The sequence below is a fragment of the Triticum aestivum genome, chromosome 3D (genome assembly GCF_018294505.1).
Source record: "Triticum aestivum cultivar Chinese Spring chromosome 3D, IWGSC CS RefSeq v2.1, whole genome shotgun sequence".
Lineage (NCBI taxonomy): Eukaryota > Viridiplantae > Streptophyta > Magnoliopsida > Poales > Poaceae > Triticum > Triticum aestivum.
In genome coordinates this window covers 141,986,270-142,003,157 of record NC_057802.1, presented here as the reverse complement: position 1 = coordinate 142,003,157, position 16,888 = coordinate 141,986,270, and the positions used below count along the sequence as shown (strand labels likewise).

The following is a 16,888-nucleotide window of genomic DNA, read 5'->3' as shown; positions in this document are numbered from 1 at the left end:
TTGCATGTATTGGACGGGAGGTATCGATATAGCCGGGCTTGATTCGCTGTGCCAGCTCATGGGCTGGTTCGTTCGCTAGGCTGTACCTAAGAAAACTGAAACTGTGAAAAAGGAACTGGACGGACGAAATGTAGTTCCACCTCACGTATATGTTTTAAATACGAATTGAAAGCGTAAATTCACGAGAAAAAGCGTGTTGTAACGGTGAACCCGACAAAGTCAATCCGTGCTTTATTATTAGGGATAGATAGCACATATGCCCGTGCGTTGCAACGGGAGATAAAAATTTAGTGTCATCAGAGCACCTGATATATGTCACAAAAACTATCTAAACTTAACATGCTATACGTTGGGCACAAGCAACAATTGTCCCCTCTCCTATGATGAGCCGTCTCCCACTTTTGGCACCAGTTTTTGGCTGGAAAAGAAAAACTAAAACAAAGTCCATTACATCCAAATATCCATTTCTGAGCCCGGGCTCATCGGCCCCCTGAGAAAAGTAAATTTAGAAAAATACTAAAGAATTAAAAAGAACTAAGTTTTTTTTTTGCATGGAAGATGCTTTAGTGCATGAGGTAGTACAATACATTACTTGTGGTAGTGGTAGCGGCACAAGGATGCCATGAACAGATAGATATCCACTTAATCTTGCTGCTGAATCCACCACCTCGTCTTTTGTGCAGTTCTAAGGCAACTCTGACAACAAAGATTTTATCCCAACTTCCTCACAACCCTTCGCTTTAAATCCCACATGGGATTGAGAGTCCCTTCTATCGCCTACCAATACAATAGCTAATCCAGGAACATGTGCAACTGCCTTTTTCATTCGACGAAATTCTTCAGCAATCTGTAACTTTATGTCCTCTGCAATTGACTTGCCATCAATAATGAGGCCCTGGATGCGCAATCAACTATTTAAGCAATAAAAGTGCAACTCAAAATCACAGATCATTAGCATGAGATTCAGAACTACACTGGGAAACAACCGTGAATTCAACATATGCTTGTCATGGATAGTACGCTCGCTTTGAATCTAGTATATACTACACATCACAATATGCATCATACCAGTTGATGAGATATGTGAGGTTTGACATCAAAATTCTACATACTATTAATCTAAGATCATCGTATGAACTGATTGAAAAATAAACTAAAAGGACAATTACCGAGTTTTTTTACCATACAGGGAGGCTTGCAGTACTTTGTGCCACGTTGTTCTATACAGAGCATAAAGGAAGGGAAGCAAATCAAACAAATATATATACAAACAAAGGAGCAATTATTGTACGGATACATATTGTCCAGTCAAGAAAATCATTCAGAATTTCTCAACCCTACCGAACAAAGTTATAGGCCAAACCTCATCCTATTCGTCGTGCAAAGCTATAACTACATTATCACACCCTTTTTTCTACCATCTTGTATATGCACTGAACCAAGTGCAGTACTTTCCCCTCCAACGTCTCATCAGTGCAGACCACACATTGCATACATGTCATCTTCAAACCATAAAGTCTGTAGTATGGCAGGAAGTTTTACAATTAGGATATGTAATTATACAAACAACGACTGGGCAGGCAACTACATGTTGATCGATAATTCAAATTGTTATAAGCTATAAAAACATCTATTCAGTAGCAGCAGGGAACATACTGATAGTTCGGATCACCATATGTTTAAAATGTGCATTATTCACCCTCACTTCAAGTCGTCTAAACCTTGTAGCAAGTCCAGATACATTGGTTCATATTGTGGCACTGCCCTGACCTTGTAAATAATTTTCTACTTTCATGACTCATAACTCATGACTGTGAAAGGTAAAATCAGTAATTACAATTATATGGCACTTCTTTCAGTGCATTCAGAGAGAAAGGGGGCGAGAGTAGCTACCCCCCAGTATTAACCAAATAAATCCGCAATAAGATATCCTCTAATAACATAGTACTAATTAATGTATATGGACACAAAACACACTCTTCAGACAAAAATCTTGTTCCTGGACCATCCAAAGTGTATTTGAAAGACATACATATTAGTGGACTCCCACGTCCATATGTATCTTAAATTTTTGAAGCCTAAGATGTGGTAGTACCTGCTTTTGTTAGACAGCTCCATATTTTGGATCTGATTGCAAGCTCCATATGCATCAGCCTAGTAAAGGCATCTGGGTGATTGGTTCATATCTCCAAACCTGATAAACACAAGCGGTGAAAGGATGAGAAAATTGTGAATCAACCAAACATTTGCACAGTTAGCTTATAAATAAATTGGACGCCAAATATTTGAACAATCTGGCTAACCCATAAAACTGACAAATCTAAGCTGGAACTGCAAGCTAAGCTGAGACAATGAAAAGTGTGAAGATGGACTGATGAAGGTAAAGTAACCACTTGAGTAAGTAAAGAATAAAGCAACAGGGACAATAACGATGCCGCTCTACAATCGTCTCTCTAATTCCATTCCCCTAGCTTGCCCTCTCATCTCCTTGCACATCAACCAGAACATCTGACCAAGATGAGAGAGGAGCAGTGGTAGGAGGGTGATGCAACGTGATGAGCTGCGGCACGATCGATCAGACGTCGTTGTACTGACGGCGAGGGAGCTCTGCGGTGAAACCACCTATCAGCCGTACCTTGATAAGGATCGGAAGAAGCCTTCGGTTCAGGGTCCAAAGAAGAATACATGTACATGGAAGGTGGACCACAGGGTGGTGTCTGGTCTTTTGCGATTTATTGCCTCATGGCAAGGGATCGAGAAGGATGCGACACCATTGACCACAACAAAGGCGAACAAAGAAATCAACCATCAACCTTATCCTCTCCAACCACGTTGGGTGTCCCATGGTGCCGAGTGCAGCTGCCGTCCCCATTATCCTCTCCAACCACTGAACCCCGCGATGCCCAGCCGCTATCTCACTCCTGCTCCCGAACAGCCGCCGTCGCGCTCCTGCTCCCGAACGTCCGTCATCGCTGGACTGTGCTCCAAGTCACCGCCGCCGCCTCCGCCTGACTGCTCTCTCCTCGTCAACCCCCTCTCACTCGATCTCAATCTAGAAGCCCCCCTGAGCTCCATCGACCGATGAGAGAACATCTCTCACAGATTTTGCCACCAATCCTTGGGAAAAGGACAACATAATGATTTGCCGGAGATCCTTAAGATTTGGCCGAAAAGGACAGTATAATGAATTTTTTAGACACCGAAAGGAGAGCCCACACATAATATGTTTTTCTTAGAGAATGATGCAGATAATATGTAAGGAAATACTAACAAAGAACATGGCATAGGGTTGAGCTGAAACTTCACAAAACCTAATGCATGAACGGTACAGGAGTAGTACTATAGTAGGGCCAAGTAGCATAGCTACAAGTTTCACCAAAGACACCGTCTGAATGGTATCTGTACACCAAGAGCATCTACTAACAGAATGAGGCTATAAAACTTACCTCCAGCAGACATGTGGGCTGTGACCCAAGAGCCTCTAGCATCCTGTCACAGGAACCGGCTCTTTCGCCGCGCCAGCAAGTTCTGGGTCACCACCCCCCATGGTACCTCATTTACAATACTGGAAGCACACAGAAACGAACCTGCAACGCTCAAATTGAACACACAAAGTTACTAAACTACAGCTGCACACCTCGTCAAGCATCTCAAAGGTACAAGGCTTACCGGAATGTCGTGCGCTGCGTGCAGAAGAAAGGATGTGGCGTTCGCATATAGCGTGTCATCGGTGGCAAAGTCTCTACTGTGGAATTTAAGCAGACAATTAATATGCAGTTGTGATATTTCCAATTCAATGCATAAACTAATTTGGGTTTAATCTCTCAAACTGAAATAATGATTAATTTTAGGAAACAACATTCAGCTAAAAACGTTATATCTCAAACAAAACCCATGTTTAATCAGGGATGGCATGCTCCTTTGTCCTTTAGATGTACATGTAGTAAGAGAATATCTATTACTCCCTATTAGATAACAGAAAAGAACAAAAAGAGAAATAATCAACAATAATGGTAACAAGCAAGATATAAGGAGCATAGGGATGTCCATCTTGAGTGCAGTCATCGCCAACCAAAAACAATTTGCTGTACCCAGATTATAAACCTGCAGCCACATAAAACAAAATTAAGATCTGCATCAATCAAGGGTTCTTACCAACTCAAAATCAGCACCCAAGGAATTGGCAGTATCGAACCAGCCAAGTCCCTTTGAAATCCGGGTTGGGCACTCCATGGATTTGTGTTGAGAAGGACACCAACGTCCAGTGGGCATTACCAAAGTCTCCCATCGCAGCCTTGCAGCTGCAGGCTCCCCCTCCTCCTCCCTTCCTCCCTCTCTCCCTCCACCGTCTTCTCCTTCAATCACCGCATCCCCGGCGACCCCAAGAATCCGAGGCGTGATCGCCCCAAATCGCACCCCATCTCCCTCGCCCAAAATCCCAACGAATCTCGCGTCACATCAAGGGATGCAAGAATCATGAATCACCAAGTATATTCATCAACAATCCGGGAAGAAACCCCTGTCCGCGGTGGTCTGGCCATGGACACAGACCTGCTGCTCCCCATCACCGCGCCACGGCCCCTCCACCCGCTGCCGGACCCCACCACCCGCCACCGTTGCTCCCACCACCCGCCGCTGCTGCTCCCACCGCTGCCACCGCCTCCTCCCCAGCCACCGTCGAACCACTACCACCGCGACCTCGATCCAAATCAGAGGCACGGGAGAAGGAAGAACGGCCGCCGAAGACGGATGGCCGGAGAAGAAGACCGCCGGCGGCGCCCTACCCGGATGGATCGAGCGAACCCGTGCTCGTGTGTGGGCCACCAAGCCGATGCTCGACCCGGCACGGGGGAGGGGCTGGCCCCGAGGAGCGGGGAGCCGGCGAATCTGACGGCCAGGTGCTGGGCGGCGCCCTCCATCATCGCCGTCCTTTGGGAGGGGCGCGGTCCCGGTCGAGGTGGTGTGGGGCGGGCGGCGCGGGGCAGGAGGTGGCGGCAGGATGGAGGTGGAGAAGGGATCGAGGAGGCAGGGTCGTGCGGGGCGCCGGGCTTTCTTTTCTTCTTTACTCTCCTCTGTACCGGTTCGGGTCTGACTTATGAGGGGACTGCGGGTGCAATTTCTAGAAAATAGAAGGGTCTATTTGCAAAAAGAACGCAACGGTGAACCCCCAGGCCCAATCCCTGCTTTATTATTAATTACGGACGAAATTTAGTACCACCTCACGTATATGTTTTAAATACAAACTGAAAGCGTAAATTCAAGAAAAGAAGCGTATTGTGACGGTGAACCCGACAAAGTCAATCCGTGCTTTATTATGATATATATATATATATATAATATAATTATGATTATGATTATTATTATTATTATTAGGGATAGGGATTAGGGATAGACTAGCAAAAGAGCCCGTGCGTTGCAACGGGAGAACAAAATCCTCGTATGCACCAAGCGACTCATTCGTGTTGCCACTTCTATCTTCCATCTTCTCCTTCTGATCTTATTGTGGTTTGTGGTTTAATATGCCACTGTCCTTTAATTTCGTCCCCTCTCTTTCGTTTCTCCATCAGAATCTTCACTTCCGATGTTACCGAGGTTTATGATTTATGCCACTGTCCTTTAATTTCGCCCTTCAAATTTTTATACATTGTACATTTGACTACCTAGGAAGATGGATACACCTCAGGAGTTGAAACATAGCTTCCACATATTTGATAATTTCAAAGTCGATAATGACCGTTCGTCCTCAGTGAACATGTATGTCTAAGTTTAGTAGTAACGGAAATGTACCAAATTAAACCATGCAAGTCACACACCATATATAACAATAATATTTCTAAGCGCATCAAGCAAATTACTTTGTTAAACAGAGTAACCACACAGGAAAATATATAAAATCACGAAGATGCACACTATTACAATAATTCTGTTGTGGTGAAATTAATAACAAAAAATGATTATGGAATTGGGAGGAGATGAGAAAGATAAGAACAGTTTGATATTGTGCATTGTATATTTCACTGATTAAGGAATTACAGGTTCACGATTCAACTCGGAAGGGAGATCACAGTCAGCCAGAACAGCTAAAGCTCTCTAGCGTTGTTACTTCTCAGTCTGCAATAGATTTTTTAGGTACACAAATATACTCAGATGCAGCTTGGTCGTTGGAGCCAGGACAAGCTGTAGCAAAGGCGGACATAGGTGTTTTCTTACAAATTAACGGGCAACATACCGAACATGTATACATCTCTGCTGTGTCGCCACCAGTAGCATCAGCTCTGCAGGTAGAAGCTTATGGACTGCTGTTGGCGGTGAAGATTGCAGCTCAACTACATGTGCAGGATCCGAAGTTTTTGACAGACTCTGCCGTGCTTGCCTCAGCTGTTGTAGAACCTGATGTTACTAAAGCGGGTCCGTGGGCTATCCGGCCAATCTTAGCTGCTATCCAGACCACACCTTCATTTCGTCCATGCAGAATACTCAAAGTGCACAGGAGTCTGAATTTCAAGGCACACCATCAGGCTAGACTTGCTGTCAAAGTGCAAGATAAACCTTTCAGCTCTACTTGCCTACATTCAGATCAAGGTTTAGATACTAATATGGAACGATGTCCTGCCTGCAATGAGCTATCAGCAATGAGTGCTCAGCCACTCAAGCTGCTATTTGCAAAGTGTGCTTAATGCCATATTAATAAAATCCTTCTGTTAAAAAAATCAAACTTAATTAGTGTGCCTAACTTTCAGGTTAGTGTGTGGTTACAAATATTCCAACTACGTAACTGACCCTGAGTATGATACTCTTTGACTTCTCCAGTATAGACTAATTAATAGTACAATAATCTTTGCATGATGCAAATGTATAGAACTCCTTAATACAAAAAGATTAGATAATCCCTATTAATTTACCATGTTAGCACTTACAAAACCTACCCTGTATTGCTTGCCGCTGGCAGCACCAAATATGGACATGCCTGCCGCTCCAGTCGTAATAATATTAGCTGACAGGAGCTTCTATAAGGTAGTCCAGGCAATGCAAGAGAAAAAATTCAAACACAATGGAAGGCATATAACAACTATTAGTTGGACGACATCACATGCCAGTATGTCTCCACCAAGTAGATTGGATTTCTACATCCTGCCGCCGGATCGGTTAAGGGGTGATGATGATTCCAGATATTTTTCTTAATTTCTCTGTTCAAAGTAATTGTAATCTCGAGCACAGATTTACTCAGTGACACAAAACTGACTAAAAGATCATTCCTAGTTTTTTGTTCGTTTACTGACTTAAGTGTAGCATCCATGCATATTTCAGACTTGAATCAAACTGGGAGAAAAATAACTTATTTGTCCATAGGGAGCAAACAGAGAATTAAACACAGACTGACAAACGTTGGACTAATATAAAGTATAGGTAACGCCTAATATAAAATACAAGCAACGCCCAACTTACAGAGATTGGACACCCAGATTAAACAGAAAAAGTGCATACAACTTTAGTAAACGCCCAGGTTACAAAGACTGATTTTGATTTGTAAAAAAAGGGCAAATTTCCAAGCAATATTGAACAACGTGGGCTACTATGAGTACAGGTTAATAGATGTGACGCATTTGGTTAATGGAACCTGACTACTGTTCCCTTTAATTATTTTTACTTAATTAGCTTGGTCAGCTGATAGAACACCTTCCTTTTGTTAGCTATCTAGAAAAAACACTAAAACTACTTGTGAACCCAGTGCATCTCAATCAAGATACAGGTTAATAGATGTGAAACATTTGGTTAATGGAACCTGACTACTGGTCCCTTTTATTTTTGTTACTTGATTAGCTTGAGCAGCTGACATGACACCTTCTTTTTGTTTTTCATGAATTGCAGAAGCTTAATTACTTGAGCTATCTAGAAAAAAACATTAAAACTACTTGAGAATCCAGTGCATCTCTATCAAGATAAATCATACTGTAGGTGTTGACATCTATGATCGTTTCCCCATTCATACTCTGCATTTCTGCAACTCAACTTGAAAAGGGCATGGAGTCAGGAAAGGCTACAATCTTCTGATGGATATTTAATCCAATGGTCAGACTGTGGATACATTAGGGCCGAAGCGCCACAGGATAATTAGTTGCTAATTAAATATGGTCTGAACCTCAATCGACACACTTATTGTTCAAGTTTAAGGACCAACCACAACATACTGTTAAGCTTGCAAAATGGTCTAACATTATGGGACGGAGGGAGTACATGTGTAAATTTTATGAAAGCTAGAAACTCAAAGTCTTTTACACCCTATTGATCTACATCCAACGGGGGAAACAAATTCTCGCACACTCCTAATGACACATATGTGTTGCCATTTCTCCTTTTTCGTGTCCCTTCGTCATGTTAAAAAATAGACACATGGGAACATCAAGGCATGAAGACCACATTAAAAATTATTTTTCTTGTACGAGTAAATTATTAATTAATGTATTTCACTAAACGAAGGTGGAAATTAATAGATTAATTAATTTCTGATCCACAACCTATACAAAATAAGAAACTCTTACAAAGCCTACCTTATAAAGAAATCTGCGTAAAATCTCAACTGAACAACAAATATATAGCAGTTTTAATAGGATGGACGGAAATCAATGGTAAACTGATGCAATTATAAAGAAAGGTCAGGTAACAGCACCAATTGATCAACTGATCAACATGTATTGTTGGTTCTACTTTGTCTTGGAATGGAAGCCATGGCAATAATAATCCCCTCGCGAAAAAGACACCGATTGTCGGTGCAATGCGCATAGTCATTAGTTATTTGAACTGACAATATTTCCCTGTTTACTTTATTAGCAATTGATTCCTGATTGAAGCCATATGTTCAGATAGATAATCCATGCCTTAGGACTGAACCCGTGGCAATAATAATTCCACGAACATATTGTCCTACAGCAAAAAATATTGAGAAGGGATAGAAGCCTGGAATGATTGAACCTAAGAAGAGAAGGTAAACGGTACCTTTGCTATTGGCCAGACAGAGCAGCACAGCTCTAGCAGGTCAATCTCATCCGCGTCGAATTCATCGAGCATGGTGTGTCCGTTATTCCCTAGCAGGGCCGGCCACATGAACGTGTGCCTCTACAATACAAAGCACATCTCTATGCCTTGCCTCCACTGTTTTAAGTTTAACATAGAAGCTATATGCCTGTAGCTCCCCTCCCTTTCCTCCTGCAGTCCAGCATGGAGTGTGTATGCCTTTTCTGTGTCTTCATGAGCCCCTCCGTCAAAGTTATATACGTTGAACAATCCCTTTTGCATCATCTCATCCAAACTAACATTAGCTTCTTTGAATTGCTCGCCGGTGCATAGCTTAGTATCATACTTTGCATTCTTCTAGTCACCCTACTTCAGATGGGCAGATAATGCAACATTGTAAGTAAGTACATCAGGATGCAATACTTGGCCAGTGTGTCCTTACTGCCGTTCCCTGGCTGCGCCGTCCACATGAATGCAGGCACATCCGGATATGCACGATGGTCTTCGCCCTCGGCCACTAACCTGGGTTCAGATGGCTGCACGCTGCTGCAGAAGGGTTGCCCTTCTGGAACTTGGCGGCGGCGAGCCTCGGGTTGACGGCCTTGCTGATGCATCCCCCCTCGGCGTCGTGGAACACGATCGCTAGGCTTGGCAGCAGGAGTGTTGCCATTTTGGAACTCGGCGGCGGCAAGCCTCGGGTTGATCGCCTCGAGGATGCATCCCTCGTCAGCGCCGTGGCAGACTACGCCCAACAGTAGCAGTCAGTCCGCGTGGGCCTCCTGAAGCTCGCAGGCGGCGAGACTTGGGTCAGGTGCGTCGAGGATGGACCGGCGCCGTGGAGGTTTCGCCCAGATTTCTTTTGATTCGATCTTATTATTATGGTGCGACGTGAGGGAGGAAATCAGGGCGGTTAACTTATTTATAGCGTTTCGATCAGTTTCCGAGTTGTAATACAAGCTTCGTCATGAAGGCACTACCTTCTTGTATTCCAATGGTGCCATCTCGTTTAAATAGTGAGGTAACAAATGGACTCTCAAAATATACTTTATTATCATTCTGGAGATGTATTTGGTCCTTTATACAACATATATATGCATTGATCACCTATAATTAAGAATTAAAAAAATACATTACTAATTGATATTAGTGATTAGAAACTCTTTACTGTTTGAGTAAGGGTACTTACATCATCATTTACCCACTCTTTCTCATCTAGCAGGCACATCAATTGATGTTGCAAGACAGAACTTCCATCTATCTGAACCAGCAATTGTTTTCTCAAAGATGATTCTACTGCTATATGAGCACATAGATCATGGTCAGTCAATGTATAGTCTGCAGAAAATCAAATAATTTAAGAATATATTGTATACGAAAGCACACGTGATAAATCAAGCAAATACCTTGTGGGAGATAATCATATGTCTCATCAACTTTGATCTCTTTATGTGAATTTGGTTCCTTAATATCATGCAATGGGAAAACAGGAGATATTGTCGAGCTAGATGGGGATGGAGGTGATGGTAGTGTATCATGATTCATCTGATTATCTGATTCCGGCACAAACGATTCAAAACACTCTGAACCTGGAGAAGATGTTTTCATAGTTGGTGACATAGGTGATGGTTCCAGTACACGTGATTCAGAAATTTTTGCCTTTTTGGAAGGCCGGTTATCAAAATCCTCTGCAATGTCCAGTTCAGCGATGTCATCTATTTTCTGCAGTTAGAAAAAAAAATGTAAACCTCCAACCGTTAGATCAGTTGAAACAGAGGTAGTACACCATAGCTCCCAGTCAGAATATATGAAACGTACAGTCTTCACGTCGGTACATCCAGCATTATTGGTGCAATGTCCGAGAGCTGAACCTCCTTGGCCTCCACCTGAGTTGGATTGGATGCCTTTGGCACCTGCATGTGCATACACATCAGAGACATGAAAACCAGGCCAAATCACTTTTTTATTTATTGCATGAATGGCAGGGCAATTCTGAACATCAAGTGACAGCAGACACTTAATTCTACTAAACCATCATAGAGATGCCACACTTCAGTGTTAACAGAAATAATACAAACAGTGCCATCAACTAAAAAGGCTGTATTCATCATTCTCTCAATTGTTCTGATAAGAACTGAGCTATGTTGCATTGGTGAGCTATGTTCTTCTAACTTTTTTTCCCTGACAGAAGGGAAAACACCCAGCTTCTATTAGGTAAAACAAAGTATTACAAGGTATATATGGAGAAAAGTGTCGCAATAATAGACGCATTGTACATGTACCAGGGCTCACATATGCAAACTAATATGAAGGGGATTCATACCTCTGGTGTAGTTGCCAAAGGCAACATTGGACGGCTCAACGGATGTTCATCACTCATCTTAAGGGCCTGGAAAAAAATCAACTCCAAATCAGAATAAGCTTTTTGCAGACGGACATCAATGTTGACTAAATCATAACTGTGAAAAAAATAGCTGATCATTCTTTTATTCTCTCAAGTGGCACCCGGCACTTAATTCTACTGAAAAATATGCCGTTCAAATTAAGTGAAGCAAGTTCATACAATAATTAGAAGGTTCAGTATAGTTCTCTGTTTCAAATTGTTTTTCTTGTGATGCGGCAAAGAAATTCTCCTACAGTTGCAAAGATCATTATTCATAGTTTAATAGTAATAATGTTCAGGCAGGCACAAATTTAGGAAAAATACCACATGAATCTGAATTGAACCGTACATGATTCACAACTGCATCTAAGTACAAAACCAACAGTGGTCCTCCATCTAAGCAATCCACGAGTACACTTGATCTCAAGATTACTAACTAAAACCAAGTCTCGCAACGGTAAGAGAAGAAGACCATGACCACCAGTATCAAGTGCTGAAGAATCGTATTAGGTGTTTTACAATTACAGATAGTCGAAGAGCAGTGAAGTGGAAGCAAAGAGGCAACCAAAGCTTGATATTCAGCTCATCTCCAGCAACAGCGGCAGCAAGGTGGCGTCAGTGACGGTCACGGTCAGGTCAAGTTTTGACGAACTTCAGGCTCTACCGCGCCGTGGCGTAGCTTCGTGGGGATACATACCTCTCGTGTAGCCACCACAGGACTCGGCGGGCGTTCTTGTTCCTCCGGCGAACTCGGCGCTTGTTCCTCCGGCGAACTCGGCGCTTCTTCCTCCGGCGAACTTGGCGGCCACATTGGATGTTTGTTCAAAAATTGCAATTTGGACAGGATTATGGAGATTATGGTCGAAGGGCAAAACCTGATGGAGATTCCGGCCGAGGACCCTTGCTTCTTATAGCAGCCAATCAAATCCGGGTCGGGCACTACATCAATTTGTGTTGGAGAAGGACACGGCCGGCCTCCAATTTTCCATCCAAATCACGATAGGAGCAGCGGAGGTTGAGAAGGATACCACGGAGGAGGCCAGAGAGGACTGGCGGCCGGAGCCGGCGGCCGGTGTACCATCCTCCATGAACGCCCACGGCGTCCGCCTTCTCCTCCGCCTCGGCTGTAGCCGTGCAGCAAGCCCACGGCGTCCGCCTTCTCCTCCGCCTCGTCTGTAGCCGCACCCATGGCGTCCGCCTTCTCCTCCGCCGCGGCTAGCCGTCCGACGAAGGTGCCGCCCCTCACCTGCTCGTGCTCCGCCGTCGCTGCCGTCGCTGGAAAGGGAGGAAGGCGCCGCCCCTCACGTGCTCGTGCTCCGCCGTCGCTGCCGTCGCTGGAAAGGGAGGAGTTTTGAACGGCGAAGAAAGCCGCGAGATGGGATTGGGAGGCAGGAGATGAAATTGGGTTTTTACGTAATTATTAGTACCACCTTGTTTATATTACGATTACGATTTTGTCCATACAAATTGTAAAAGCGTATTATGACATGAGAAGAAAGCGTATTGTGACGGTGAACCCGACAAAGTCGATCCGTGCTTTATTATTAGGGAGAGATAGCAAATATGCCCGTGCGTTGCAACGGGAGATAAAAAAATAGCACATTGTGTCCACTGGATCACAATATGTTCCCCTAGCACACGCCAACATACAACATCAATTGGCATCTCGACAAATCATGACAAAGCGAACCGAACAGACCACGCAACACAACAAAGAGGGGAGCCAATATGCAAAAGAGAAAACACATGAAACCAATGGCAAGCAACTAAAAGTACTTTCATGATTTAGAATAATTATATGGAAAAACATCATACACGAAATCAAAGAAAAATGAATTATCTTTGACTCTATTGGAATTAATAGAAAAAAGAATGTACCACTGCAATAACACACTCCAAGGCAAGTAACAACATTTAACATACTTATTTCTCCTTAGTACTTGTACTGCTCAAGAAAGAACTCTTTCAAAGACAAAACATGCCACTTTAGTACCAAGATTTGTGCTCAAAGAGGCAAGCATTCAATTGCAAAGACGCAACATGGATAAATACCTTCACTCTTCCAAGTAGTTCATCATATCTCCGATGTCCTCGCAAAAATCCTTTTCTACAGTTGAAAGGACCCCTTATTACAGTGTTCAATCTCATTAACTGCTGAATTATACAAATAACATGTAAGGTTTATCTCTCCTGATTAAAGCATTGACAATAAAATCTGGAATATCTCCTTATTTGCAAGAATCTAATGCAACTTCAAGCATGTCCAATACACTCGTAATACTAAATCCATTTTTCTCCTTCTGACTCAAAGATTAAGAAGTATAAGATAGCATGAGGCTGAAGGAATCAAACACGACATTGCACCGTTGCACGATAAAAATATACATTGATTGCGGAGGTGGCCAGCTTGTAAATACATCTGGATAATCAGACGAACAGTCAACTCACGGCCTTGTTATCATCCAGCAAGAGCAGCAACGATTCGCCTAATTCGCCTTGGCCGCGCATGTGAGAATCTGCAAGTATGGGTTGAGAAGGAGCAACATCAATCAGCAAGAGCCAGCATGAACAAATTCACTGCAATCTCACATGCCTGTATAAACAGATCCGACTTGAACTTGAGGACAATTTTTTAAAAACCACAAAATCTGGTGTTAGTATTGCTGAAAAACACATGCACGTACACGAAGGTTGCTCCTTGATTGATTCCTATGGCTGGATGTACATGAAAAAAAGACAACGATACTTGCCGAAGAACAACACAGGTACATAGAAAACCCAGATCCGACGAATGCGATCCGACGAATGCGGCTGGACGTGGGTGAAGACAATTTGGTTCTGTATCTTCAGACCAAGCAACTCTGTGTTCTTATCTCTCTGGCTCTCTGCCCAAATCTCTCGGCGTGGAGCCGTGGACTTTGGTAAAGCAGCAGCACCACACACGCACGCGCTGAGGCTGCTCGAGCTTATCCTCTTCACCTCGCCACCCTGTTCCAGGGCCTCCGTACACACAACCCCGCCACCCTCACCCCTGGCCAGCGTTGTCTAGCTTTGCTCCACACGGCCGCCGCGCAGCCGTCGGCCGGAGGGACTGAGGCACTGTCCTAGGTGCCGTGGTAGCCAACTTCGTGGTGGGCTCGGTGGAGCGCGGGCGGTCTAGTTGGGCACGGCGAGCGGCACCGTGGGGGCTGAGCGAGAAGTACGACGAGAAAGTACCGCTGAGGGGATCAATCAAGGACGCCCATGCAACTGCCGCTCCATCCGCTAACGCAACTACTGATGCGGCCGTGCACAGCCGTGGCTACCATCCGATCTCGCAAACGCTCGAGCCATTGCAGCCGCCGCTCGGGCTGTCATCCTCGTTAGCTTGGGCGGACCGTCGCGAAGACGGAGGCAGCGGCGAGCGGATGGGTGGAGGGGTGACGGCGAGCTGTAGCGGGGGCGGTAGTGGATCCGCAGCGGCGAGCAGGGGCGGCGTCGGGCTGTAGCGGAGACAGCGGCAGCGCGGGCTGTAGCGGCGGCCCCGGATCCGCTCGTGAGAAGGAGAGGAAAACAACAACGCAGCGGGGATATATAGATAGATTAGTACCACCTCGGATATAGAAAATAATATAGGTTGAAAAAAACTGAAAGCGTAAATTCATGGGAAGAAGCGTATTGTGACGGTGAACCCGACAAAGTCAATCCGTGCTTTATTATTAGGGAGAGATAGCAAAAATGCCCGTGCGTTGCAACGGGAGAATGCAAGGTGCGAGAATCAAGCTAGTGGCATAAATATTGTATTGGTGCAAATACTTATCATGTATTTTTTTACCATTAAATCACTATTCTTTCTTAATTACAATATACCATGAATAATATTTGCTCTCCTCCGTAGCTCAGAAATAGATGGTTCAAATTAGCGATTTAGTTTGGGAAATCAGCCAAATAAGTTAATAGTACTCCCTCTGTTTCCTTACGTTTTGGTGGTTCAAATTAAACTACCAAAACGTCATATATTTAACAATGGAGGGAGTACTTCTGAAATTATGTATAGAAAAAATTGCGCCCTTGTTGACATGTTTGTTACCACAAATTATTTTACAATGTAAGATTATACAAACAACAATATATGTCCCAGCCTTTTTCCAACACATGACAGAGTAGAGGCCATGTACACATTGTTAAAGAATGAGAATATCAGACTTATATATGGTTGGATGGATTGTACCTACAAAAATTCCCTACAAATAAACATATCTTCTTTGCTGAATGTAACTTCACCAATCAAACCTGAAGAATCCCAGAAAAAATCAATCATAGACTTCACATGGAATCAAACTTTTTTTTCGAAACGGAGGCATAAGATTTCCCTCATCTATTAAATAAGGAGAGAATAGAGTTAGAGTTTTACAGGACACCCCATACAAGCGACATGACAATTACTCACACAAAATGATAGTCCCTAGTTTCTTTGCGCCGGCAGTAATCCATAACTTTGCCTCTCCAATGATGGTTTGGAGGAGAATAGGTGGTGGCGCAAATTTTTGCCGAAATACCCTAGCATTTCGCTCGTTCCAAATGGTCCAAGAGGTGAGCATGATGAGAGAGGTCATGGCATGCCAATTCGGGTTTCGGTCATCGGTTCGCTTGACCCACCACTTCTTGACGGAGTCATCAAGATGCCATTCGGTAATGTTGACGTGAGGTAGCCCAAGCTTCTCGATGATAGATCTCCAAAGCCTAAGTGTGACACGACACTTGAAGAAGAGGTGTGGCCCCGTTTCTTGCTCTCTCTTGCATAGTGGACAAAGACCACAATTGACCCAACCACGCTTCTCCAATCGATCGGCAGATGAATTGGTGCCTAAAACTGCTAGAACAAACATGTTCAACTGAATTGTTTTCGGCACTGGATCAACTCATAATCTTACTTATACATTAAAATGTATGATGCTTATAAACCGAGATAATTTTTTAGAGCAGCTAAAAAATAATGTACAGGGACTGCCCGTAGCATAATTGATGGTTACATGAAACATCTAAAATTTTAAGAATCAAACATGATCCAAGGAAGTGACACACATCTGCAAGTATCTAATAATAAAATCCATATGAAAGATAACCTCCACTGATTGAAAAATTGTGAGTTCCACTCCTTTGCTTCAATAGCAACGGCCACTTAGTCCAGCACATCCCCATTGTCATAGATCAGTAGAAGGCAAAAATGGATACACATCTATATGGGCCTACTCCTATCATAGTTTATACATAGCAACAAACTGAGATTACATATGGCTACATAATAAGATTCCTTTGCATCATAGTGTTCTTACTTTGAAATATGGTAGCACCAAATTGGAAGATTCTAATTTGTTAGTTTTGGCACAACGGAAAATTCAATGCATATACCTACTCAACACCAGGATCAAGCAGCAGCACGTTGAGTGAAACTAACAAATTTCAGTCACTGTCTGCTGGATTTTTTTAGCCATAAGAGTAAGGAAAGCATCTGAA

General features: G+C 43.5%; 2 long non-coding RNA genes across 4 annotated transcripts; both read right to left on the bottom strand.

Annotated features, from left to right (window-relative positions):
• Positions 1-108: 108 nt before the first annotated feature.
• LOC123077927 (uncharacterized) lies at positions 109-5,075 on the bottom strand. Of its 3 annotated transcripts, none has more exons than XR_006436922.1 (5): positions 4,156-5,074; positions 3,670-3,745; positions 3,447-3,587; positions 2,096-2,194; positions 109-895 (listed from the first exon to the last, which is right to left on the bottom strand). It is a non-coding gene; the product is annotated as an uncharacterized lncRNA (long non-coding RNA). The 3 variants fall into 3 exon arrangements; XR_006436923.1 differs by lacking the exon at positions 109-895 and adding an exon at positions 1,243-1,721 and having other exon boundaries at positions 4,156-5,075; XR_006436921.1 differs by lacking the exon at positions 109-895 and adding an exon at positions 1,243-1,518 and having other exon boundaries at positions 4,156-5,072.
• A 5,255-nt stretch (positions 5,076-10,330) lies between these two features.
• LOC123077926 (uncharacterized) lies at positions 10,331-12,913 on the bottom strand. Its single transcript, XR_006436920.1, has 6 exons — positions 12,268-12,913; positions 12,090-12,189; positions 11,333-11,398; positions 10,828-10,922; positions 10,416-10,731; positions 10,331-10,347 (listed from the first exon to the last, which is right to left on the bottom strand). It is a non-coding gene; the product is annotated as an uncharacterized lncRNA (long non-coding RNA).
• Between the last annotated feature and the right edge of the window lie 3,975 nt (positions 12,914-16,888).